Source organism: Dama dama, chromosome 8 (assembly GCF_033118175.1).
Source record: "Dama dama isolate Ldn47 chromosome 8, ASM3311817v1, whole genome shotgun sequence".
Taxonomy (NCBI): Eukaryota; Metazoa; Chordata; class Mammalia; order Artiodactyla; family Cervidae; genus Dama; species Dama dama.
In genome coordinates, this window is record NC_083688.1 from 46,211,739 (window position 1) to 46,237,865 (window position 26,127).

The 26,127-nt window shown below is 39.7% G+C and overlaps 1 protein-coding gene and 1 non-coding gene across 4 annotated transcripts in view; both read left to right on the forward strand.

Moving 5' to 3' along the window:
* The window catches only part of SATB2 (SATB homeobox 2), a 196,638-nt gene that overhangs the window by 39,926 nt on the left and 130,585 nt on the right, over positions 1 to 26,127 (forward strand). The window lies entirely within an intron of this gene.
* TRNAW-CCA (transfer RNA tryptophan (anticodon CCA)) lies at positions 19,685 to 19,756 on the forward strand. Its single transcript has one exon. It is a non-coding gene; the product is annotated as a tRNA-Trp (tRNA).

Sequence of the window (26,127 nt, forward strand, 5' to 3'; positions counted from 1 at the left end):
AAGCTCCCAGGCTTGCAGGAGCAGTGGGTTGTAATCCCTTTTTGGTGGTTTGTTTCTAGAGAACTTCAGATCCTACTGGGCATGGGAACGAGATGAACAGCTCTCTGTCTCCTTTCTGTATTTTGTAGTTCTAAAATGGACCTGGCTTATTTTCGCAGTGTTCTCTGTCTTAGCAGGTGTCAGATGGTCCTAGTTAGAAGTCAGATGGCCCCTACCCTGTACCCTTTCCTAGACTGTCATTGCTCCCGTTCCCATCTTCTCCCTTTTGTGCGCTTTTCTGGAATCATTCAGCTCACTCTGAGGTCTGTCCTTAAGAGGTCGGGTTCACTCTCTTCCTATGTGATTATGTTGGTGGCCCTTGGATAGAGAGAAGTATTTGCATGTGTGTGTGCTAAGTCACTTTAGTCATGTCTGACTCTTTGTGACCCTATGGATTGTAACCCACCAGGCTGCTCTGTCCATGGGATTCTCCAGGCAAGAATACTGGAGTGGGTTGCCACCCCCTCCTCTAGGGCATCTTCTCAACCGAGGGATCAAATCTGCTTCTCTTATGTTTCTCTGCCACTGATGCCACCTGGGAAGCTCAGAGAGAAGTATTTGCTTTCAATAAATATTTAGGTGGGTTTTCATAATGGGCACAGCAAGGATTGGGTAACCCAGGTTATCTATAAAAATGTACTCATGTGACCAAAAATATCGATTCATATGAACAAAGATTTTAGTTAAGAAACCAGTGTTTTCTTATATCTTATATAATACAGTGTTGTAATTTGCTGCTATTTTCCTTTTTTCACTTGTAGCCCCTGGTGGATATTAAAACATACCCATTTGCAGTTTAAACGAACAGAACTAAGATCAATAATGTTTTTCTGTCTTAACTTATTAAAGGGGAGTTTCCTGTTGTGACTAATAAGATTATAAATTTTGTCCGTCTCTCAGCAGAACTAATTCAGCCAGGTAAATGAAAAAAAAAAAAAAAAAAAAAGTCCAACTCTATGGTAAGTCAGAGGGATTAAAACACTTGTGGGTGTGGTGTGTTCTCCCAGGAGAATGGGTATCATTTAACATTTGATCTGGGAATCTCGGCTGCATTGTCTTTAAGTTTACAAAAAATGACCAACTTATCATCCCGGAGAGAACAGACCAATAGAATATTTTTCTCTTGTCTCTCATTGGTATACCTCAGTATTAGTAAGACATAATTTTGTTATGTTTTCATGTATGTTTAATCCTTAAAAAAATGGTGTGCATATTGTTGCTAATTATAGTGCTAGGGAACATAGAGCTTACTGTGTGCCAGGCATGCGGTAATTCACTTAATGCTCACAAACCATGTGTGACATAAGTACAATTATCTACATTTTACACCTAAAGAAACTAAGCTCAGAGAGGTTAAGTGAATTACCCCAGGGCATCCAGAAAGAAAGTGATGGAGCCAGGATTCAGATGTTAAAACCCAGGCGAGTGCTTCTTGAGGCAGGGACTTAGTCACTATACTCTGCCTCTCTATGGCGTGACCAGACATTGTTGTGATTGTTTATATAAATAAAAGACTCTGCAAGGCCTAATACAACTAGACTAACTCAGTAAAATGCTACTGATTTCCCCCCTCTTTTTCCTTTATTTATCTTTCCTTCTTGTAGTAGATTGGGAGACAAAAACTTCAAAGACATTATGAGTGTGTTCTACTTAATCTGAAATATTTTGATGCTTCTGGAAAAGTGAGATGATTTAATTTCATATATAATTGCATGAGGAAATATAAATTATGTTTTCTAAAATACCTATGACACTAAACCACAAAATGAACAGATAAAACTGATTTGTTCTCTGACAAATCAAGATATATGGCAGTGTTTTCATTGCCAGTGCCGTTCGAGGGGATGGAGCAGCTGAGTGTATGACACAACTCTTCCCAGGCAGCAGTGCTTTCACAGGGCCTTCCGGAGGTGATTTACAGCCCGCACTAAAAATCTTCTTAAACCAGTGTCAGGCGGAGCCCAGGTTGAACTTCTCAAGTCATGGAATGCAGATATATCTTCCTAACTGACCTTCTTGAGCATTAACTTACTCCTCAGAAATAAGTCATTTTATCCTATAGAGAGAATGGGCCATTTTCAGGGTATGGGGTGGGGAGTGGCATTTAGAAAATTCTCTGTCCTAAGTGCATTTAATAGTTTCCTGGAAGGTATGTGTTGACTTCTTCTGGAGGGTAATTTATTCATAGTAAGACTGAGTAATAATTCTTTTTTCTTCCCACTGGACTAAAAACAGAGTGTGTTGTAGGTCTCTGTGTGGTGAAAGGCTAAAAACTCAAAATGTGGATGTTGTGCGTTCAAGTGCTTCTCAAAGGACCTGTGTCCCCAAGCTGCCACAGTCATTTGTTTGTCCTGAATTTTAAAAAGGTTTTGAAATGTGTGGGACCAAAATAGTTTTGTTTGTAGTACTGGGGAATCTGGGGAAATAAAAAATGTTGTCTTCTGTGTGGGAGAGATTGATATGGCTTGATTGCTAGTGGCCATGGTGGTTTAGTCACTAAGTCATGTCCGACTCTTGTGATCCCATGGACTGTAGCCCGCCAGGCTCCTCTGTCCATGGGATTTTCAAGGCAAGAATACTGGAGTGGGTTGCCATTTCCTTCTCCAGGGGATCTTCCTGCTTCAGGAATCAAACCTGGATCTCCTGCATTGCAGACAGGTTCTTTACCATCTGAGCCACCAGGGAAGCTCTATTAAATAAAATGATCATTCTGCAGGTAGCACCTAATCATTGCCTTGATTTTGTTGGGTAATGACGGACTTTTCATTGAGTCTGTCAAAATCACTCACCTGGTCCCTTTTGTGATCCATGATTGCTGCTTTGTGATGGGTGGGCAGGAATGGGGGGCAGAGATTAAATGTTCGGGTCAAAGACAAAAAGAGAACTCCATAAAGCAGATCTTGGTTTATTTTGTATTAGATTCCAGAGCGATGGGTAAATTCAGACATACAGGAGATGTTATTCTGTATCACTGGGTCTTGTATTAGATGCTTTACTTAATTTTTTTTTAAAGGTACATTTTCTATTATATGTAAAAAAATGTTGGTTGAAAATGGCTATCTGATATAAATGTTGCGTGTGTTAGTCAGTCATGTCTGACTTTTTGTGACCTCATGGCCTGTAGCCTGCCAGGCTCCTCTGTCCATGAGATTCTCCAGGCAAGAACACTGGAGTAGATTGCCATTCTTGTCTCCAGGAGATCTTCCTGACCCAGGAATCAAACCTGGGTCTCCTGCAGGTCCTGCATTTACTGTCTGAGGCACCAGGGAAGCTACAGTTTATTAGACAAACCAAAGCAAACAAGAGACAGTATTGTTCAACACTGTGACAGTGGAGAGGGAAGCCAGGCTAAGTTTTGAAAGTAGATATTTTCAGTTGTCCATTAGTTTTTTTTTTTTTTTAATTTAATTCCCAACTTAATGAAAATAAATGGTTAGAAACTTATGGATTTCCCAGTTTCTTGAAGGCTTTGTTAGGAATTGCTCACGGTGAGCAGTTGATCAGGTGTCTCCCATCAGACCAGCTGAGAGCTATCTAACATAGTGAGACAGGACCTCGGGTCTCCAGGCCTGTGTTTTCTACGCTCCTGTTCTTGTTGAGGACAGGGTAGTAGAGTGTGTTGTTAGGTGCTGGGATCTCAGGAGGGTGACTGCTGGGCTTTCAGTCTTGTTACCACTTTCCAGCTCCGTGACTCTCTGCCCCCGTCCTCCTCTATAATGTAGGGGTAGAAGGGGATTCCCTGAGAGTCCAGTGGTTCACACTCGGTCCTTCCACTGCAGGGGTGCGGGATGTAAGGTTCCACATGCTGCTGCTGCTGCTGCAAAAATAATAGGGGTAGTGGTAATTGCTTTCCCTTCATCACCTCCTTCCTAGGGTGGTTAGGAAGATTAAATGAAACAGATCAGATAAGGTGCTTCACACAGGGTAAGGGCTGGGTACATGTTAGTTGCTAGTATAGTTACTACTAACCCTTTACAAAGCAGAAGCTAGACACAGTATGTTAATTTCTTTGGTTTTCTGTAGTCTCCGTTCATATATCTTCTCCTTCTGCGATACTGGATGTGAATTACTAATATTATTTTCTTAATCATTTTGATTTTCTTGCCGGATAGGAAGCATAGATCCTATGATATTCATTGTGTTTTGATCAGCGAAATCCTATTCCATGGCTCTGCATCAACTTGGAAAAAAAATTGATTTCTTTTTTTGTAGACAAAGTATTCTGTTCTATACTAACTCCACTTTTAAAGTAGAATTTAATCTATACTTTATATATGCTGATAGTGTAATAAGATTTCTCCCAAGTCATCTGGGTGAAATTGTGTATTTTAAAAAATGAAATAGCCTTTATTAATAACAAATTTTAAAAGCTTTAAATTCCACTGATGGTTTTGTAATGAGTTCGTTTTCTAGTCTGGTGACGAACACTTTGTATCTGCTCAGTCTTCTCCTTCTGTAACGTCCTAAATGTCCAGGTGCCACACCATGCTCAGTGGTTCTGTCATGTCCATGTCCGACTCTTTGCGACCCCGTGGACTGTAGCCTACCAAGCTCCTCTGTCCATGGGATTTCCCAGGCAAGAATACTGGAGTGGGTTGCCATTTCTTACTCCAGGGGATCTTCCCGACCCAGGGATCGAAGTGGCATCTCCTGCATTGGCAGGCAAATTCTTTACCACAGTGTCACCTGGGAAGCTCCCCAAATATCCTGGTATCTAAGTACAAATGTAGCTTGACTACAGTGAACCATCTAGTTTAACACAGCATTCCCACCGTTGGATTGAAAACCAGGCCCTTTCCCATCTCGTTCCTCTTCCAAAATAGTTGTTCATATCTTTTCTTCTTATGTTCCGCTTATGGAACTGCCTCAAAGCAAATCTGGGGCTGTGTGGAGCAGAAGGAATCTAAATGTTTTCCCTGGGGACACATTGTCAATAGGTATTTGTGACCTGGAAAATTTGAATGTTATTTACCTTAATCACAGCTCCTCCTTCTTTTCATTCTTCTTCCTGGAGCATCTCACAGGACATAGCTTAACTTTGCTACATCTTACCTGGACTAAATGATCAAATCTTAAAGAAAAAGAAAAAAATAGACAGTGGTATTTGTGTGACTAAAGAGCCCAACTAGATAGAGATTAGGTCATGTTATGCTGCATTCAATTCTGTTGCAGCATAATGCTGTTAGCTTGTAAACAGGGCAATAAGAAATGAACGGACAGTGAATCCCAAAGTCGCAGTTTTATTCTGATTTTTTAACTTCTTTCCCCTCACTCCTGTAGTCTTCTTCCACTCTCCCTATTTCTCTCCTTTTTCTCAGTATTTAAAATATCCCTGTCTCCCCCCTGCCCTTTTTTGAGCAGTATTCTATTATTAAAAAAAAAAAAAATAAGCATGAGTTACCTGTGGGGAAACATAGCATTTGAAGACTTTTTTCCTGCCAGCTAGGAGATGTGTGGTCCCACTGTGTTTTGGTGTGTGTTTATTTTAATATTAGAATTCCCAGCTGAAAGCTAATAATACTCTAAGAAAAGTATAATTATGAAGGTAAATCTGTATCAAAAATTGCATGGTGTACCTCAAAGTCAAATATAATTATTAGGGGATAGTCTCCTATTTGATAATTATCCATTCATAGATTTATACATAAAGTAGTGTTTTTAAAAATGTGTATTTTTAAAATTCATTGAATTTCCCACAAAGTATAATCCACTAGATTTTAGGCAAAATAACCCACTTTGGTATAATAGAACCACACCTATATCAAAATAACTAAAACACACCGAAATAGAAATATAATGTTCCTTCTGCCAAATATTATGACGTGACTCCTGCCAAGCCCTGATGCCCACTCCCTCCTGAATCCAGTCGTCCTATTTTTAACTTCCCCAAGCATTCACCCCTTCCGAGGCCTGTGCGTGTGCCGGCTACCCCTTTACCCCGTGGCTGTGGGCAGCGGCAGTGGGAGCCACGGTGATGCTGAAGCTGGGCGGACAGGCTTGCTGGGGCTGGGAGCAGACTTGCAGAGGAGGGTAGCTCACAGGGAGTGATGCTGGGCCCGGAGGCGGCCTGCGGAGCCTGTGGAGAGGAGGATGGAGCCTCAGGTCCTGAAGGAGACAGGCTAGGCCAGGAGGGCCACAGTGCAGGCGCCATGGGATTAGCTCCTAATGGTGAAGGTTTACGGGGCCATCACAGACCCACGGGGAGGCAGTCGCAAGCACAATCTCATCTGGGGCGTGAGGGATGAATTCGTTTAGTCAAATTTCTCACGAACGAAGGAATCCTCTTCCCATCAAATCAAACAACTTATTTGCAGATTTTAACACAATTTGGATACTGATGCATGTTATTGGTGTTCATTCAGTTATTTATTTTTTTAACCAGCGTGCATCATTAGTATTAAATGCTTGTTAAAGCAATATCATTTTTAATTGTAATGTACATCATTCTACATAGCACCATCAGTGATTCATATAGCTCATGATAAGCAACTTTTCTCAGAGATTTACAGTAATAATGATGACTCAGTCTCTATTCCAGTTAATAGTGTCTGAAACAGTTACTTTGTTTTAGGTTAGTTCGAGACCTCGGCCTTTGGGCAGATGACAAACTTAACTAGTCAGTTCCTGAAGATAACGTTTTCTTTTGAGACTTGCAGTCATGGAGCTAGTACTTGAGTTATAATAACCCTGTACTATGAAGAAGGACGGCGTATTTCTCACTTCAGGCCCTGTATTTTAATATGTAAATTTTATGGGTCTCATTCTTATTTGAGTTATGTTGTTTTTTAGATTGTATTCAAATTGCACAGCCTCTCATCCGGTAGATTTTTCCTCCCTTTATGATTCCCAGCTTTTCGCTTCCTCCGTATTGCCGTGGTACAGCCTTTCCTTAATCGGAACACACTGCTCTTGTGCCCTTGGCCGTGGCATCCTGCTCTTTACCCCTGTCTTGCTGCCAGAGATCATTTCTTGGGGGGACAGGTGTGTGCTGCCGAATCCCAGTGAGACCCTGCTCTTGCTGGAATCATTCTGGATTTTTTTTTGTTTTTTTTTTTGGTGATCCACAGGGAAAGGAGTGACCAGCTAGACGCATTTCTCGAGCAGAAGCCACATGGTGTTTCGAATAGGAAGCCTTTTGCAGACTGGGGTTTGTGACAAGCAGGAGAGGCTGGCGCGGGAGGCTGGAGTGAGCGCTTTGACACGCCGGGTAACAGCCCATTATCACTTGCGCTGGTGTCAAAACAATACCGCAGTCTGAGCTGCAGCGCAACTCCTCCTGCTGCCACACACGCTCCCTCCTAAGTCATTAGAGTGTTGGCGTGGACTCTTCCCGGGAGCAGTCAGAGATGCATTAGGCGGGGGGGAAGTGTTTATTAATTCAGTTGAGGAAGTGCTATTAATCATCTGCTCTGTATCAGGTGCTGTGCTGGGCTTGGGGGTGGGGCTCACACGCCAGAAGGACAAGGTCCTGCCCTCAAGGAGCCTCTTGCCTCGCAGACCCCGAGAGCGCAGTGACTGTCATAAGGAGTGACCTTGGAGGGGGCAAACAAAATTACGTTGAGAGTTTAAAAGAGGGTAAGATCCCTCTTACCAGGTTGGAGGGATCCTATTAGACTGCTGAGGCAAGTGATGTGTGAGAGGGGCCTTGACAAGACTGTAGGATTTTGATGGGCAGAGATGAGGTGAGAGAGACAGTTGGCAGGGAGTTCTGTTTAGCTCGTAGGCAGGATGTGTTTAGGGGGGATACGAGGACTCAGGAACCTACTGTAAAGAGCTGTGAATGCCAGATTAGAGTTAATGTTGACTTAGTGGTCTCCTGCTTGAGCCTTCCACTGAAAGGTTTTTGAGCAGGGCAGTGATATGTTAGGAATATGTCAGTGCATAGTAAAATATTAGTTTAAGTATTAATCAGTTAAGTTTGCAAGTGACTACATGTAGCAGAAGCTCTGCAGAGGTAGTTTAACCAAATAGGGGCTTTATTTGTATTATGTAGTGACCAATCCAGGATAATACAGTATTTCCCAATGCTGCCACAGACACAGGCTCTGGGTCTCTTCCTGGCTTCTCTTTTTACGGTTGCAAAATGGCTGCCGTACCTCCAGACATCCAGTGCAGATTCCATGCAGGAAGAGGGTGGGGAAAGAAGGAAAAAAGGTCAAATGCCTCTCCTCATGAAGTTCTGTACTATTCTGGGAGGGATTTCATCCCCTAGGACTTTGTCATTTATCTCAGTTTCAGGTCTAGAGAGCCTGGGAAATCAATTTTTTTATTTGACACAATGCCTCTCAGAAAAAAATTGGAATTCTTTTGGAAGAAAGAAAGGGAGAGTGGTTATTGGGTAGGTAGTAGCAGTGTTGGCCACAGCTTGTCTGTGAATCTATCGTGGGAAATCAGGAAAGACGGAGAGCAGAGGGGCAGAAAGCTAATCATGCCAGCAAAGATTTCTGATTAGATTCGGAGAGAATAACTTCAGAGTTTAGTTTCAATTTTAGATTTGCTTAATGAAAGATAATGGGACAATCAGTTAGGAAAACTAGGCTTTAAATCTAGCTCTATTATTAAAAATTCAATTTTTTTTTTTTTTACAAAGTCACTTCTCTGAACCTCAGTTTTCTTATCTATAAAGTTGAGGACTTCAAAACCTGTGAGCCAAAATCTGTGATGCTAAGAAATGATTGCATATGTGCTCTTGAATACTATTTTCAGATTAAACACTGAGTAAGTTATAAAAATAAACATACGGATTATGAGAAGATATAAATTTATTTAGAAATGTTTTCTGCTAATTTGAGGAACCCAAGAACTAGCAAAAGTATTTCATGTATTAATTTTAAATAGATTTTTAAAAACAACACTGTAATATTCCTTGGCACTGGTGTTTTCTGTTATCAACCATACTTGCATTTCGTTACTGTAAGGGAAGCAGGAGATAACAGATTCATTCCCGAGCCCCTGCTCTAACAGGGTTATTTATAATGTGACAATTTATTACACGGTCTTTTCCTGATAAATAGCTCAATTACATTCTCCATGTATTTTACAGTTCCATCTGGGGCAGCTCGTACCATACAAAGCAAAGATGCACAGTTCTGTTTTTCATCTGTGACTTGTTCGTGTTAGGAGAGGTGTTGTCTCTTTGCTCCATCCCTGATTTCTTCCCCGGCCCACCATGACAAGGCACACATGCCCAGCTCAGATGTGTCCACACTGTTTTAAGTAGGGAGGGAGATAAAAAGAAATAGAAAACCTGACCCCTGTCCTTGAGGGATTTATTATTTAGTTGGGAAGAGAAGACAAAGACACATAGAACAAATGGAGAATAGCACATAAGATAAACTAATGAAGTGCTGGAGCAGGTGCTGCTATTTCTGTGTGCTGGGGTGGGGTGTGGTCCTCTCTTGGCTCACTCTCTTGCTGACTCTCACCTTTTTTGGGACATTTCTTCATCATTTGTCCTCAGAATTCTTTTAGCTTCGATTTCTCCCTTGCCGTTAGCTCTTCCTGCTTGGTCTACAGAAATGTTCAATCAAGACCGTTCCAGGGATGTCCCTGGTGATCCAGTGGTTTAAGAATCTGTACTTCCTCTGCAAGGGGCACGGGTTCAATCCCTGGTTAGGGAACAAAGTTCTGGATGCCTTGCACAACGTGACCAAAAAAATAAATAAACTAAAATGGAGAAACAGCATCAAAAAACAAACAACAAAAAACTGCCCCAAATTGAAACAGATTCTCCATATTAATCCTGTGATTCAGGCAACTACCATATTCTTGTTAATTGTATTCAAAGTTTGCATCACTCCATTCTTACAATCTAGCTCTCATCAGTCTCAAATTGGTTTTATGTAGTGTTTTTCTGGTCACCAAATTTAGGAGCCCCACAATCTGGCTTGTCTTCCTTTTCGTTTGCTTCCAATCTTGGAACTGCTTGCATTTTCTGCCCTTATTCAGAATTGTATTTCTCATTGTTCCTCAGATGTACCATATTCTTTCAGGAATCTTTGTCTTTATGCATTTTCTGAAATGCTTGCCTTCTCTCCAGGTTACCTGGAGCACTTTAAGACCCAATGACTGTTGTAGTTATCATTCTAGAAGGATTGTCCATGGCCCATCTACCAAATAGCATTAATTAGTTGCTTCTTCTCTATGCTCCTATAGCACTTATCTTCTAACAGCAGTTAACACAACAGATTATAGTTTATCTGTTTACTATCTTCTCTCCCCTGGTCTGTGAGTTATTTTAGTCTAGAGACCAGGTACTATCCATACTCACTGCTTGCCATATAGTGGGTTATATGGCATAGTGCATTATATCACTCTCGTTGCTGAAATACTGATTTTGGAGTCACACTAGTGGAGTTCATATATTGACTACCACTTACTTGCTTTGTGACTTTGAGCAAATGTGTAAAACTCCATGAACCTCAGTTTATTTATCTGAGGTACTAAATAAAAATAGTACCTATCCTTATAATGTTACGTGGATAAGATGACATCCAAGTAAGGTTCTTAGCCTAGTGCCTAGAACATGGTAGGTATTCTTGTTAAAAGAATATTTGTTTAAAAATATATTAATAAATAGAACAATATTCGGTGGTAATACTATCCATCTCCTCTTTCACTTTTTGTTTTAGGTGAATATAAGCAAGGAAAATTAAAGGGGGTGGTCATGCATAAATAGGACAACTTGGTGAGCTTCTGTATGACAAATTCTTCTCAATAAGGATGAGATCTTTATCATAAGAAGAAACAAACTATACAAGATCAGTAAATGCCATTTATTAGCAATTACCATTTGGGCTTCTTATTTAGAAAAAAGCCTCCAGACATCTAAGATCACTACTAAAGCTTTAAAAGTAAGAGGCACAAAGAACTTTTATGACTTTTTGAAAAGCTTTTTATTTTTGTATTTGCAAAGGTGAATGTAAATGTTTTACCAGGCCCTAAGTGTATGTTTTGATCTACTTTTACACTTATTAACTGGTTCGTTATAGTAGGAAAATTCATCATAGGTTTTAACACTTGCTTTTATGATGGCCTTATGATGTCATTCTTGTGTAGTACATTGCATTAAAACATAAAGTGACCACCCTGAGCAGTTGGCTAAAATAATGCAGCATTCATTCTTCCTGAACTGCAGCCTAAAATATTCCATAGTTAAAGTTATAGCAACATACGCTGGGAGGTCAGTTTTTCAGAGTTGTAATCTCACTTCAAGGTTGGAGATTGGTAAAGATGACAATCCCCAGCATTCTTTGTCCAGTTCTTTGGGAAGACGATACTGGAAAACACCGAGTTCTGATAAATGAGGCATTAATGGGTCCTATTCTGACTGTCAGGTTATTTGTGTTGAGGAACGGGTGGGTGATCAGTAATAGCAGTTTAACTCAGATACCAGCTGAGATGAGAGTGTTCCGCCCGAGGAACAATGGCTCGTTTTACAATGTGGTCACAAAATTCAGCGTGGTTGATCCTAGCTGCCTCAAATATCATTAAACTAATCTCAGAGCCTGGGATTAGGTTTGGCTGACCAGGTGTCCTTTCAGGTCAGAGTTCAGGGAGTCAGGGTTAAGTTTCAGGGAGAAGGGAAGACAACATACTCTTGATGTATTTGCAGCACAGATTTTCTTCTATGGTACTTTTCAAATCCGTCAAACACCCTTAACTGCTAAACTAACACAGAGAAAGGCAGTTCATAGTCTCTAAAATAGTCTGTTTACACAGGTTATTAATGACTCTGGCCTATAGAGTGTGTACAAACCAAGAAGAAAAGTCGGTGAAGGGGGTTGGCAGTGATGAGAGAGAGGGAGCTGTGTGGACAAACTTCCTCTCTTTCTCATCTTTGCACTCCCGTGATTAAATCCAGATTTAGCAGTGGCATCATTACATTGGGAAGATGAGCTGGAGACTCTTTTGAAGTTGAATTTCTTAACATCTCCCTCCCCCTCCCCCCGCAGTAGAAAGGGTATTCACACTGTGACCAATCTTTAAAAACAAACCAAGCTAAACAGCAGGCATATTCTAAGCAAAGATTCCTCCTTTATAAAAACTTGACATTTGTTGCAGGTGGTGTTATGACACCATGGTATAGAAAAATCTAGTCTTGATTTTTTAAGTAAGGTATTGAAAATATAAAGTAGGCAGCATTGTAGGGCAGAGATTAATTTAACCATGATAAATATGTTAGTTCACCGTCTTGTCCATGGAAAAGGCTATTCCTCAGGGAAATGGTATTAACTATGCAGTATCTTATAGCTGAATAGTGCTCTATAAAATGTTGGAGGTTTATACATGACCTGAATTCAGCTTTCTACCTATTATTTTATTTAGTGCCATTTATACATCAGTAAATTTACTGTAAATTCCCTCCTCCTCCAATTTCTGTGTAGACCACTCTGAAAATAACACAACTGAGTAATGTATAGGGCTGGCTGAGAAGAGAAAAACTGGAATGGACTATTAGGACTGTGAAAAAAGTGAAAGTGTTAATCAGTGTGGGTGGGTGTCCTCAGTCACTTCAGTCGTGTCCGGCTCTTCGTGACCCCGTGGACTGTAGCCCGCCAGGCTCCTCTGTCCATGGAATTCTCCAGGCAAGAGTACTGGAGTAGGTTGCCATTCCTTTCTCCAGGGGATCTTCCCAACCCATGGATAGAACCCAGGTCTCCTACATTGCAGGTAGATTCTTTACCGTCTGAGCCACCAGGAAAGTAGTTGAGTCCAAAACATAATTAGAGATCATCTCTTCCTATTCCGCCAGTGTTTTTCTGGTTGAGTGTTACTAGTCTGTGCTTCTAGGGATGGGGGACTCACATCTTTTTGAGGTTATCTGTGTTTGTCATATTGCTCTAGTTTTATCATTTCCTGAGACTTGTAAAAGAAAAAAAGGGAATAGTCTTCAGACAGTGTGTACCAATACTGCTTCCTCTGTGTGTAAGACAGTTCAGATATTTGGAAAGCACTGATGGTGCCCTAAGACGTCTTTTCTCTAGGCTAAACAACCACAGATGTCTGCGTGAATATTTGGTCTCTTTCTTATTCTCTCATGCTCTGTGTCACTCTTGTCTTTGGTTTCCCTCTAGTTGTCCATGGCCCTTTGAAACTAGTCATCTCATTTCCTCACACGTGATCTTGACTTTCTAGAAATGCATTATTTTTGGCAGATGTTTGCAATGGTGGCTCATGTTAAATCACCTTAATCAAGGTTTTTATTCTTTTTTTTTTTTTCACAAGAATTTATTATTATTTAGTTGCTAAGTGATATCCAACTCTTTTGTGACACCATGGATGGAGAGAGGAGCCTGCCAGGCTCCTCTGTCCATGGGGATTTTCCAAGCAAGAATACTGGAGTTGGTTGCCATTCCCTTCTTCAGGAGATTTTCCCGACCCAGGGATCAACCCCGTGTCTCTTGCGTCTCCTTCATTGGCAGGGGGATTCTTTACCACTGAGTCACAAGAATTTAGGGAAGGTCAAAATTTATATATGTATAAAAATGACACTAATGTATTAATTCTTGGTAGATTTCACTTTGCTTTAACTATTCACGTGTTAGTGGCCCATTGAGATAATTTTTAATCTAAATTATGTTATCAATTATATTGGCTTTGTGGGCTCTATACATTTTATAAGCATGTTCATCTAAATCATTAGCAAAATGTTGAATGGACTGGGCTGAACACAGAGCGCTGGGTCATAACCCCGAAGACCACCTTGGAGGCTGACTGTTTACTTGGGTGCTCAGTCACCCAGTCGTGTCTGACGATTGGAACCCGATAGACTGTAGCCCGCCAAGGTCCTCTGTCCAAGGGATTTTCTAGGCAAGAATACTGGAGTGGGTTGCCATTTCTTACTCCAGGGGATTTTCTCCAGGTCTGATTGGCAGGTGGATTCCTTACTGCTGCACCACCTGGGAAGCGTGACCGTTGACTTGGGGACTGATCATTACTGAACAAGACACAAACTATCTAACTGTACTGTCTGTCTGATTCACTAAGGTATAATGAAAGTTTTTCTCAGATATTCCTGCCATTCTTATAACCGTGGTCAAAGGACGTTATTTTAATTTGGTTATCCTTTTCTGTGACCTGAACTTTTTTTTACTTCTTAGATTTTGAACTTGGGCATAACAATTTGACTTGTTCTGGAATTCTGTTTCTTCATGATTTCATGTGTGTATGTATGTATAATATTTTACAATTTTTACTCTCGGATAACAGGTCTACAAATTCCTCCAGTATACTAGGATGTGAGTTCTCTGCGCCCGGAGACTTATCCTCATTTATAGAAGCTTGATGTTCTTTTATGGCTTTATTTCCTGTATTAGCTTTCAGGGCCTTCTCAGCCATTGTTCTAGCGTTTCCAGTTTGAAGCTGCTTTTGCTTTAGCAGATAAAATGGGGATAGATGGATAATTGGGTAGGTTTGCTTCCAGTGTTTTCATCTTTTTACATGATATCATCTCCCTTAAACAGCTGTGGTATCTTTCCCTAGATCGTCATTTGGTCCCTGATTTTATGTAATACCTTTGTGAATGTTAGCAGGTTTCACTTGGTTCAGGTCTTTCTTGGCGGTGACCTCTTCATTAAGATTCTTTCAGAGATTCCTACTTATATCTCCACTCTACTTCCCACGCTTTTTATGTAGTCTTCAAATTTTAAGTTCATAGGAGAACTTTTTAAGTGGCCACGCAAAGGGCTATTTAGTGTAGGGTCCTTATCCTGACCTCATTTCTTAGTAGGGGAGCTGACCTTGGGAGAGCTCCTAAAATTCTCTACACATTATCTGTAAAATGGACTTAGAGCCCTCCTTACGCTAGACCAGTTTTAAAGATTAAGTGAGATTATTTTAATGACCAATGAGTGGCATCATATTCAATGAATGCTTTTCGTATTACTATTATTTTTCATGATGGTGCCTGCTCATATTTTTTCCCCATTTTTTGTGACCATACAGGCATTTTTATAGTCTGGCATCTCTTTTAAACCATCTCCCTTACAGCAGTGCTATCCATGGAATCACACCCATATTTTCTTTCAGCTTTTTGATGTCTGCTTTTCTAAACTATAGAATACATACCTCTTCTAAGAATGCCATTGCTTAACTATTTTAAATTTCAGGAGGAGCAGACTTTTGTACTTCTAAAACTCCCATGGCTCCATATCTCTCAAGTTAATCCATTTGATTTAAGCCCAGTGTAGTTCAGCTTCATAAAGGTGTTCCCATATGCTTTCCATGGTAAATACCATAAGCAGGATGACTTATGGGGGCAGCCTGCGACTCTCCAGATACTAAGCTCTCAGAAGGCTTTGTGGATACCTCTGTTCTTCGAGGGGTTAGATTGTCAGCTGAAGATGTTGGAATTTCCCTGGGTTTTCTCACAAAGGACTGCACATGGTGAAAACAAAACATGTTATTAGAATGTTGGGCTGGGAGTTTAATGGGCTTAGGAAAAATAAGTAAGAATTGTGGAAACATAATTATGAAAATATAGGGTTTCACCGTGTTTACATTTTAACTTCCTACCTTGTTGGGTGTGTTAATTGTAAAGACTGCCTGCTTTTTATCTTTAGTATGCAGAGAGTAAATAATAGTACCATGGACCATGCGATATTCATATAATTAAGCATTCCTAAATTTTTGGAATTCCTAAGTAAGAATGAATTTGAGAGTGTTTGGCCCTGAGATCTTTTTTTTTTTCCTTCTTCTTTTTTTTTTCCTTTTTAAGAATATATATTTATATATAGAAATAAGCATGTGGAGTTTGATTTCTTTACCATGAATAATTGTACTAAAATATTTCTAGAACATGTTCTAAGTTTGCAGTTATATGTGCGAAGGTTCAGAGAATACTTTTGAGGAAACTCCTTTCATTTTCCCTGGAAAAATGATAGTGGTGGAGTAGTTAAAAAAAAAAACAAAGCGTGGCTCCTCTCTCCTGCCTGCCACTTGCATTTTCCCTCTGACCTTCCCACACTTCCCCTGGGGAAGGGCACTCGATTCTAGCATCTCCCTGACAGGCCTGATTGGTGGGGAAGCACTTCTGTAAGAGCAGATTCCGGGGCCCGTCCCAGCCTATCACATCCAGTCCCGTGGTGGCAGACCCCAGAATCTTCCTTTTCATAAAAAATTTTTTTGAGGGGGGATCTCACATCCCCAAGTTTTGAGAACCGTTTCTCTAGTTCAATTGTCGTTGGCTTCTATTATGTCAGATAAAACCAACATTATGCAGTGTTCCTTCTGAAGTGCTTTGTTGTTGAAGAACAGGCTGCTAGTGGGCCAGAACAGATTGTCACCATGTAAATGGGGTGTCAAGGGACATAATTTTATGGGCTCACACCTATCTCTCAGCCAAAGACATTTCAGGTTAGTCGTGTGCCTGCACTGGTAAAGGAATAGAGTCTCATTTGAACTGGGACAACCCTAGATCTGGGTACATTCTGTGGTATTATATTTGCCAACTCATATTCAGCCCATGCATTTATAATTACTCAACTGTTTCCATGCATTGAGTCACTGCAGAAAAGCCGCTTCTTTGTAGAACCTCATTAAGATTTCAGCTGCTAACAGATTTTATTTTACAGTTCCAGCTTTCATGATATTAAGATATGGAGATTTAGGCTTCTGGGAGGGGTTATTTACAAGTTTAAAGCTCTTAGCTATGGGAGCATCACAGTTATTTTGAGGGCATAATCAAAATGGGAAAAAAAATGTGTTGTCCGGTATTCTAATTGGTGTAATATAATACTTTGAAGGCAAAAATTAAGAATGCCAAATTACTTAAAAAAAAAATTTGCTTGTTTGGGATTTGCATGATTTTATTTAAAATGTCTTTTAATTTAAAGCAGTGTTTTTCATAGATGTTGTTTAAAATTTGGGGGGTGGAGGTTAAAAAGACTCACATAGCATTAAAGCACTATTTACAGTGTTTGTATTTTTTAAAATGAATATACTTTCTTTATGCTAGCCAGGGCTTCCCTGGTAGCTCAGATGGTAAAGAGTCTGCCTGCAGTGTGGGAGACTCGGGTTTAATCCCTAGGTTAGGGAGTTCCCCTGGAGAAGGAAATGGCAACCCACTCCAGGATTCTTGCCTGGAAAATCCCATGGACAGAGGAGCCTGGTAGGCTACAGCCTACAGCTACAGACACGACTGAGTGACTTCACTTTTCTTTATGCTAAGTGTACATGGTAAATGAATAATCTCTGGCTTAAATGACATATTTTTCTTTTGTGGTTTCACCCCAAATTGTACTGAGCCATTTTATATCCTATATTGCTCTTTACCATGGTATTTTAAAACTTTCTTCTAAATAATGTGCACTATTTTAATTAAGGTAAGTAACCATTAACTGAGAGTTATTGGTTATGTCAATTAGAGCTGCCACTTACATTTTGTCTTCTATCTGGTAACATAATAATCATTCTTCAGGCAGCACACAGAGGAAGTGAGCTCAATCAGAGCAAGCAGGTCCAGATCAGGAGTCAGGAGAGTGCTGGCCATTGGGATGGCTGTTTTTGTGTGAAAGTTCTTATCTCCTTCCTTATCATGGTGTTACCATCGCTTTCACTGACTCAGCATTGGCTGCTTGTCCTGTTTGGCAATCCTCTTTATTATTTCCCAAGGGGAAGTCTTACTCATCCAGCTCAGGGGCATCTATCTGCTCAGGGATCCTTTGCTTGCTGTTTTGTTCCTGGTGTCACTGCCTTCCCTACTCTTTCTCCAGCCCGGGGATAAGAAGCCCCTTGTTGACAGAGATTTGTTTTCTGACTTCTCTGACCCCCTGGAGGCACTGTGTAGCTGTTGCCTGAATAGATGATGAAGTCTAGGAGAGGAGTTAATTTCTGCTAACTGACCAGGTTGATTTAATCTGTCAGAGTTCCTATCCAGTCACTTTGAATATCAAGGCTTTCTTGCTTAATATCCTTTTAGGCAACATTGGAACTGTTCATGTTTCTATCTAAAAGGTTTCTAAATTGGAGGATTTCTCATCTGAAAATAGTCAAGAATTTATAAAAGAACAGAGATTTCTGAATGCAAATAGCTTCCTTTCGTGTGTAGGTTGTTTTGCTTAATAATTTTCAAGGAAAGCATTGCATTTTAACAGCAATAAATTCATCCCTTGTAGGAAGTTTGAAAAATACAAAACAATGTGAAGGATAAAGTAGAATTCCCTTTTGATATCACCTTTGGTCTAAGATATATTTTATCTTAAAAGTTTTGCTGATAAAGACTTTTCTATATCCCTCTTAGTTTCTTTTGCCTTCCCTCCTCATAGGCATAGAACTATATCTATATAACATGTTTTTTTCTACTTAATGTAACACACATAAGCCATGGCATTGATTTTTAATGATTTCCTAATGTTTGATGGTGTGAGTTATACCATAATTTACTTAACCATCCCATGTCTTTTAGGTATTTAGGTTGTTTAGAATGTTTTATTTTTACAGATAACTCTTTAATAAATATCTTTGTATTTGATGTTCTTTTATGTTTATAACTTATTGGGGTAATGAACAATGCTTTTTAAAATTCTCGACTATATTCATGATTAATTTTCACTGACCACTTAAGATGTTAAATTGTCAAACTTCAGACTTTAAACTCTACTTAAAGCTTAATGAGTTTTCTTGTTATTATAGTTAACCTGGAGTTAGAAAATACTCGTAAGAAGAATTTGGGCTGGTGAAGGGCGTTATTGTACTGATTTAAGGGTCAAACTGAAGAATTTATAAAGCATGCCTATGATTATAAGACAGCTACATCTGAGTACTCTAAGTAAGATATAGCAGTCATTTAAAATGCATAACATTCATAATCTTTAACTGTTTTATTATGAAATATATCACACTTAAACAAGAATACAAGTCATGTATATGCGTAACACTAAAGAGTAAGTAAGACAACCATGCTGCTTAGGAAAGCGAATATTCTCAGCACCTTTGAAACTTCTTCTTAATATAATTGATATTTGTGTGTATGTGTGTGTGTGTTATACTCACACAGTTATACCCAGTTATACTGGTTTGAGAAGATTTGTAAATATTTAATTTTTTCCATTTCCATTGCTTTCACCTGGTCCAGTCTACCATCCCTTCTCACCTACCGTGTTGCAACAACCTCCAAACTGGCTTCTTTGCCTTTCCCTTCTGATCCATTTCAGCTCAAGATCCCAGCATTTTCCCCTGCCCCCAACCCTCCACCCCACTTCCAGCCCAAGTGATAGCTTAAATACAAAAACTGAATAATGCTATTCATCTGCCTAAAACTGTCCTCTGTTTTTTTTTTTTTTTGTTGTTGTTGTTGTTGTTGTTTAATTTAGAGTAAAATTCAAATACTCACTGTGACCTGCAAAACTGTTTCTAATCTGTCCTGGCCTCCATCCTTAACCCCTTATTCCTCCCATTTCTGCTTCCAGCCACATGGACCTTCTTTAAGTAAGCCTAAGCCAGATCTTTCCTGCTTCATTACCATATACATTCTTTCCCTCACTTTTGCTCAGTACCCTATTTTTCACCACACTTTGATGAAAACTTGCCTTTTTATTTCTTGAGCCATTTTCCCTAATGATTATTATTTCTCATAGCATCCTGTTACTTTGTGCTTAACAGTTGTTAAGTATTTAATATTGTCTTTGCTTGTTGGTTGTGGGCTTCCCTGGTGGCTCAGAGGTTAAAGCGTCTGCCTCCAATGCGGGAGACCCGGGTTCGATCCCTGGGTTGGGAAGATCCCCTGGAGAAGGAAATGGTAACCCACTCCAGTATTCTTGCCTGGAGAATCCCATGGATGGAAGAGCCTGGTGGGCTACAGTCCACGGGGTCGCAAAGAGTCGGACACGACTGAGCGACTTCACTAAGCTAACTAAGCTTGCTTATTGGTTAGACCTAATAGACTTAAATTTCATGAGTGTAGGCGCCATGCCTATCTTGGTGACTGCCTTGTGCTTCTATTCGAGTACTTTGGTAAACACTCCATAAATTTTTAAACACACAAGTGAAAAAATTTAATGCTGCATTTGGAAGAGAATATTAACTTTTTATTGTTCACCAGTGATGTATGTTATTTTGGGTCTAATAAAATACAACTGATTCAGTTCATTGAATCAATCCTATATCCCTCTACCTCTTTTTGTTTGTATATTATTTTTAATTCTAACTGACTGGTTTATTAAATGTGACCAATTTAGGTTTAAATACTCTATTAGAGATTTATTTTCTCTCAAGTGCTTATCATGAGTACATAAAATAGAAAGATTTAGGCACCACAATACAGTGGAAGGGATCTTGATATAATGGAAAGAATGTGGGCTTTGGAGTCATAAAAACTTGACTTTAAGTAGTATTTATGGTGTTTGTTAGTAATCTTGGGAAACTACTTAACTTTTTTGTCCCCTGGTGTTCTCATCTGCAAAATGTGATGATAAGTGAATGTGAAAGTGTTAATCACTGAGTTGTGTCCAACTTGTTGTGACCCCATAGGCTATAGCCTGCCAGGCTCCTCTGTCCATGAAATTCTCCAGGTAAGAATACTGGACTGGGTTCTCCAAGGGATCATCCTGCCCCAAGGACTGAACCCACCTCTCTTGCATTGCAGGCAGATTCTTTACCCTCTGAGCCACCAGGGAAGTCTATGTGATGATAACATATACTTTATTGATTTGTTGAGAAGATGGAAGGAAGTAATATATGTTAAACCTTAGCCCTGTGCTTTCTACAAAATAAACACTTAATTCATGATATTATTATTATATCATTATTATTAGGAGCTATGTGCCTTTAAGTGGCTTAATCTTTTCCTGCTACTATTTCTTAATCTGTAAAGTGAGGATGTGTGCATGCTAAGTCACTTCAGTTATGTCTGAGTCTTTGCGGCCCCATGGACTGTAGCCCACCAGGCTCCTCTTTTGTGGGATTCTCCAGGCAAGAATACCGGAGTGGGTTGCCATGCCCTCCTCCAGGGGATCTTGCTGACCCAGGGATCAGACCCACAGTTCTTATGTCTCCTGCATTGGCAGGTGAGTTCTTTACCACTGGCGCCCCCTGGGAATCCCAAAATGGGGATAATTCTTACTTTATGGGAATAACTTGAGGATTAGATAATATAATGTATGAATGTATTGATGTAAGACATCTAGAGCATTTCTACTTGACTCATAATTGACCCTCAATCAACAAAGAAAGGTGATTGATAAAAAAAGACTTGGGATTAAGTTATTTGGTGGGATTGGGAGTCTTTAAATTTCATTGACTCATTTAGTACATATTTTTTGGGTATCTGTTTTGTGCAAGGTACTTGGCTCAATGCTACAGCTACACGGATGACTAAGACGAAGCTCCATGAAGTAGGCTACAGTTTAGTGGGGAAAGAGGATATTACATGAATTATTTAGTAATTTACCTCATAAATAAATACCAGCATAGTGAGATTCATTATCTTGAGGGTAATAGGAAAAGTGCTGTTCCATCTGGGGATATTGTTGGAGTTGCATTTTAAAGGCTAAACAGGAGTTTCCCAAAGGGTAAGAGGTGCCATGATATGGGGGGCTTCCCAGGTGGCTCAGTGGTAAAGAATCCACCTGCCAATCCAGGAGACACAGATTCGATCTCTGGGTTGGGAAGATCCCCTGAAGGAGAAAGTGGTAACCCACTCCTGTATCCTTGCCTGGGAAAGCCCATGGACAGAGGATCCTGGTGGGCTACAGTCCATGGTGTTGCAAGGGGTCGTACATGGCTCAGTGGCTAAAGTGTGCAGGTGCACCATGATATGGGGGAAAATATCAACTGTGGAGTCAGGCAGACATGGCTTCCAGTCTGTGCCATTTAACATCTTTATGATGTTAGGCAAGTTATTTCAAAGTGAAAGTGAAAGTTGCTTAGTCATGTCCGACTCTTGGTCACCCAATGGACTATACAGTCCATGGAATTCTCCAGCCCAGAATACTGGAGTGGGTAGCCTTTCCCTTCTCCAAGGCATCTTCCCAACCCAAGGATTGAACCCAGGTCCTGCATTGCAGGTGGATTCTTAACCAGCTAAGCTACAAGGGAAGCCTAAAAATACTGGAGTGGGTAGTCTGTCCTTTCTCCAGCAGATCTTCCTGACCTAGGAATTGAACCAGGGTTTCCTGCATTGCAGATGGATTCTTTACCAACTGAGCTATGAGGGAAGCCTTATATTAAGCAAGTTGTTTAGCTTAATATAAATTGGAGCCTCTCATGTCTGTATCTTAGGATTTTTGTGAAAATTAATACACTGAGAAAGTGTTCAGCTCATAGGAAGAACTTATATATGTGGGTTTTTGCAATCACCTGAAATTTTGTCCTCCAGGTACAGGAAATGGCAAGATGACCTCCACTCCCATAAGTCCATAGTTGTATGTCTTTACCTGGTCAACCATGAATTTTTTTCACTTGGTTAAACCTTTTCTTTATATTTTTGTTTTTAAAAGTTCAAAGACTGGCTATTCATCACCACTTCAAACTCAGTTTGTTAGAACATTTGGCTCTTTAGGAGTTTCACTCTCACTCACTGTCCAAGAAAACATTGTCTTCCTTCTTCCAGATTTCTAAATAAGAAATCAATCATTTAAAACTCTTTGTCACTCTACTTACTCTTTGTAACTTCAGTAACAATTTGCAGCTTATATTTGGTTAGCAGTTTAGAATTTACAGAGAACCTGAACTCATGTTACTTCATTTAATGCTCTCAGCCTTTGAGATGAAAGCCATTATGGTCTTGTTTACAGGCAAGGAGACAGAGAGGCACAGAGAGGTAAGTGACTTGGTCTTCTGATTCTAATCCAGTACTTCTAACTTGATACCACACCTGCCTTTCTGTGGTTTGCCTGTCTTCAGAGCCTATCATTCCTTCCAAGGTTGCCAGCATTCATTCTCTTTTTTCCTTTAGACTGCAGCAGTCTTATTTAGTTCTGTATGACCCCAGATTATGCCGTATCCTCTTATGACCTAGATTTTGTAGCTCTAGGGGAGCTTGTGCCTGCTTTTTGTTGATATTGATAGATTGGTATTTTTCTATCATTTCTTGATGTTGTCCAGTGGCTTCTTATTGCCCTGTGAAGCAACTTCAGGATCCTCTTATCTTCTCTCTCAAAACTACCAGTCCTTCTTTACTTCTTGACCATCCTTCCACCATCTTGTTGAGGTATGGAATATACATAAGTTGTAAATTCCCTGTGGTAGAGCTACTTTTCTTGTAACATCCTTGGGCTCCTCAGTACTCTGCTAAGCAACTTTCTCTGTGTCTTTCTAAAACATAAATTGAATTTTTCCATGATGGCTTTCTCTTGGGACTCCCATGTCTACATGAACTCCATTAAAAAAATTATCTCATACACTTACCTTTATGAGTGTCTTCTTTTCTAGATTTTGTGTGACTTACGTTACCATTCATTATTGCTGAGTTATTTTTCAGAGTCACTCAGTCTTGAACTGAATGACTTAGATCATAAATTCTTAGCATATAAAGAGCACTGTTATTTTAAATTATTCTATGAGCAGCAGAAGCTCATGTTGAGATGATAATGGTGATACTTAAGAAAATGTTTTTCTCTGTTAGATCATAGGTTTACAAATAATTATTAGACTTGGAATCTCTGCTAGCTGCAGCTTGTTTGCCACATTCAGGGTATATTTCAACTTAGCACATCTTTACAAAATACAAAAACACTAAGTTCAAATTCAAACTAATTTAAAATTATACTCTAAGATGTGAAGATCTATTACAAGATATGACTTATTTTTTTAAGCATTTGTGATCCCTGCCTACTCCTTTTCCTAGCACCTTTTATTTTGTTATCTTTGCTTTAGTAAATAGTCATTCAGGAAGATGGTTTGTATAAAAAGAATGAAAATAAAGGCATGAAGGAAAATGTATGCACTACCATTTCCTTGTCTCTCCCTCTGAAATTTTATGTATGCTCAGCTTCAAAAACCAGTTTAAAAATAAAAAAGATGAGGGCGGTTGCAATCTGCTCCATTTTATGCAGATTAGGTATGGCCCTCAGGCACCTGCCAAATTGTTAATATGGCCTTCCAGTTGGGTCTGATTAGTGTGAACCCAGATCTTCTTCTCCATTGAAATAGAAATGAATTTGCTGGGAATAAGTTAGCAGCAGAGTTGATATTTTCACTCGTAACCATGGTCAGGTTATACTTGGCCAGTGTCTCATGTAGATGAAGCACACTGGCCTGGGCAGTTATGCTTTCCTTCCCTTTCCCTGGGTTTCTGCTCCCCGGGAACTTTGGAGTTTCCAGAGACCAATGGGACCCAGGCTTTCCTTTGTGCTCTCATGACTTTTAAAAGTCATTTTCCTCTGCATTCTAAATGTGAAATATTATTGTCTTTTTAAAAATTATTATTTGGTAAAACACATCTGTAGCCTTATATTTGCAAAAGCAAATACCTTAAATTGTCTAGAATGGATTTTTGTTTAAGGATACTCACTCTGGGCAATGGAGTTTTGGGATTATTGCAACAGCTATTTTTAGTGCCTCAGGGTAAAAGATTAATTATCTTCCCAAAAGATAATAGAGACAGCAAATATGGAAGTATCAAACATCTCTCATGACTCCATTAGAGTAGATTTTAAGAAAATATTTTGATACTGATGATTGCATTTTTGTGGGAAAAGAATAAAAGGTTTGCAAGACCAAATAGGGGCTGGAAGTTCAGGGAAAAAAAAACTGGAGCCCTGCCTCCAGATTTGGGTGCATGATGAGTTTTAAAAAATAGAGTCAACTTTGTTAGTTGTCTAAACCAAGCCCATACTGAAAATTGCTGGATATTTAATGTGAGCAGTATTTCCTTTGAAGTTATTTTATAACTTATTTTTTGCCAGTGGAGGAGCAAGAAACATACTAAATGGTTGACATAGTCTACATTGTCATGAATAGACCAGAGAGATAAATGTCTGTGTTCCAAATACCGTAATAAGTTCTTCACGTGGGTTTGCTTCACATGGGATGGTTTATGGATGAAGAGGGGCTTTCCCAGTGGCTCAAAGGTAAAGAATCCACCTGCAATGCAGGAGCTGTAGGAGATGAAGGTTCAATTCCTGAGTCAGGAAGATCCCCCGAAGCAGGGCCTGGTGATCCACTCCAGTATTATTGCCTGGAGAAGCCCATGGACAGAGGAGCCTGGCAGGCTACAGTCCATAGAATCACAAGAAGTCAGACACAACTGAAGCAACTTAGCATGCACACTTGCATGGATGAATAAAAACTTTGTTTTTTTAGGTCTCATTCTGGTTTATTGTAAGCATCAGTATGTGTACCTCTCAACCCAGTATTTTGAGTAATTAAGTAATTAGTGTCAAGTAATTCAGTAGCAGGGACAAGAATTACAAAGTTCTTATTTCTGATTCCTTTATTTTACATGGAATAATGAAGATTGAATGCTAAAACTAAGAGGCACATAGATGTGATTGGGGAAGAAATTGCGATCATTTTTGGACTCATAGTCCTTAGATATAGTGATGCTCAGTAATATAGTAAAACTGTGTGAGCTTGTTCTTTTGAGGCTGTACTGAGTGCCACTCATCAGGTGAGGCGATCAGACGAGCGAGATGTAATCACTGACTGCAGCTGGTTCTCAGGTGCTCCAAGTGTGCAAAAATCACAAATTGATAAATGTCCGTGGGTATTCTAACTTAAGTAGATTTAGTGAACTATGAATGATATAGATAAGTGTTTTATCAGAACATAAAGTTATTCTTGACTTCTGATGCAAATTAATTTTAATGTGATATTGGATAACTTGGTTAACTACCTTCTTCTAGTATAGCAGCATAGCAATATCATGATAAACATGAAATAACTGTCCAGTTTATTGGTGAATCATTATAAAATGAATATGACAGTACACTGTTTTTCCTTTTTTTTGGATGGGGGGGGGGGTGTGTGGCTCTTAGTTCCCTGACCAGGGATCAGACCCATGCCCCCTGCATTGGGAGTAAAGAGTCTTAATTACTGGACTGTCAGGGAAGTCCTAATAATATACTGCTGATCAAGTTAAAATGAACATAAAAGAAAAATTGGGGCCTATGAAGATACACGCTGTTCATCAGTGTAAAAGATTCAGTT